Raw genomic sequence first — 2336 nt, forward strand, 5'->3', positions numbered from 1 at the left:
GTTAATAACCCGTAGAGCAGCTGGCTCTCGGAAGACGCGACCGTCGGGGCTGGCTCGAGCAGAGAAGGGGCGCGCGGTCTTCTTCTTCTCTTGGGCTCGACCCACTCTTGCCCTCGACCCACTACCTACAGGTGGCAATATCCCCCCTTCCGAACAAAAGCATCGCCTCGATGCTAAAAAAATAGGCGTAGAAGACACGACGAAGAAGGCAGGCAAAGCGAAAGTACACAAAAAAAAGTAGCCGTCACGCCGGCACAGTCAATGAACGAAGAAGCAATCTCCCAAAGATAATGAAAGTAGAAACAAAGAAGGGAATGAGAGAAAAAAAAAAAACAAAACAAAAAAAGTTACGGACGCGCAATGTACGGCTTCATGCGCACAACATGAACTATGTCTGAGCTCGGTTGTCTTTGTGTCCTACTCCGTGTCTGCGATGATGTGTCCGGAACAACTTCGTAGTTTACGTCACTGACGCGGCGGAGCACTTTATACGGACCGAAATACCGGCTCAGCAGTTTTTCACAGAGACCACGACGGCGAACGGGGGTCCACACCCAAACTTGGTCCCCGGGGTTGTAGGACACGTCCCTGTGGCGGATGTTGTAGCGTCGTGCGTCTGCCTGCTGCTGCTGGCCGATATGCAGCCGCGCGAGCTGCCGGGCTTCCTCAGCACGCTCTGCAATTCCTCGGCGTCAGTTGTCAATAGGTCAGCGTCTTGACACGGCAGCATAGCGTCCAGCATCGTCTGGACTTCGCGACCGTAGAGAAGGCGAAAGGCGTGAAGCGCGTCGTCTCTTGCACGGCGGTGTTATACGCGAAGGTCACGTAAGGCAAGATCCGATCCCATGTTTTGTGTTGAACGTCTATGTACATGGCGAGCATATCTGTGACCGTCTTATTCAGTCGCTCGGTAAGTCCGTTGGTCTGCGGATGGTACGCGGTCGTCTTGCGATGCCTGGTGTTGCTCAATTCAAAACCTCGTCCATAAGCTGCGCTGTGAATGCTGTCCCTCTGTCAGTTATTACAGTGGAGGGAGCACCGTGACGCAAGACGATGTGGCGCATGAAGAAGTGCGCTACCTCTGAGGCCGTGGCTCGTGGGATCGCCTGCGTCTCAGCATAGCGTGTTAAATAATCAGTCGCGACGATCACCCATTTGTTGCCGTCGGCAGAAAGGGGAAACCGGTCCGAGAATGTCCATGCCGACTTGGTCGAAAGGCGTGTGAGGTGCCTCAATTGGCTGAAGTAAGCCAGCCGGTTTAACGGATGGTGTCTTGCGGCGCTGGCATTCACGACAGCCTTTAACGTACTGTTTGACGCTTGCCGAAAGCCCGGGCCAATAGTACATTTCGCTTACTCTAGCGAGTGTTCGTGAAAAGCCTAAATGACCAGATGTCGGTTCGTCATGGCAAGCGAAGAGGACGTCGTCGCGCATGTCCCTTGGAACCACCAGGAGGTAAGCACGGCTGGTCGAACGAGCATTCTTCTTATACAGCACGTTATCTCGCAGACAGAAGGACGTCAGCGAGCGGGACAGATGGCGTGGTATGGTTGTGTCGCGACCCTCTAAATGATCGATGATCGGTCGAATCTCACCGTCGTCACGCTGCCGTCTGCTCAAGTCCGACGAACTAATGGCGCCCAGGAAGCCGTCATCATCCTCTGTTTCCTGACTGGCAGGATCAATGGGTGCGCGGGACAGCGTGTCAGCGTCTTCATGCTTACGGCCAGACTTATAAACGATGGTGATGTCAAATTCCTGTAGCCGCAAGCTCCACCGTGCCAGTCGTCCTGAAGGGTCGCGCATGCTTGCCAACCAGCAGAGGGCATGGTGGTCCGTCACTACTTTGAAGGGACGACCATAGAGATAGGGGCGAAACTTGATGATCGCCCACACGACCGCGAGGCACTCCTTCTCCGTAGTCGAATAATTCGCCTCGGCACGGGACAGGGAGCGGCTGGCATACGCTATAACTCTTTCCACTCCATCTTGAAGCTGGACGAGCACTGCGCCAAGGCCAATGCTACTGGCGTCGGTATGCACCTCAGTATCAGCATCATCGTCAAAATGTGCAAGAACGGGTGCTGACTGAAGGCGCCGTCGTAATTCAGCAAAAGCCGCCTGTTGCTCATTATGCCACACAAATGGCGTATCGTCTCTTGTAAGGCGTGTCAGGGGTTCCGCTATCTTCGAAAAGCCTTTAATAAACCGGCGATAGTAGGCGCACAAACCAGGAAGCGCCGGATGGCCTTCTTATCGGCAGGAGCTGGAAACGCGGCCACAGCGGCAAGCTTGTCTGGATCGGGTCGGACCCCTTTGGCGCTTACTACATGACC

This window comes from Dermacentor silvarum, chromosome 9 (assembly GCF_013339745.2).
Source record: "Dermacentor silvarum isolate Dsil-2018 chromosome 9, BIME_Dsil_1.4, whole genome shotgun sequence".
Taxonomy (NCBI): Eukaryota; Metazoa; Arthropoda; class Arachnida; order Ixodida; family Ixodidae; genus Dermacentor; species Dermacentor silvarum.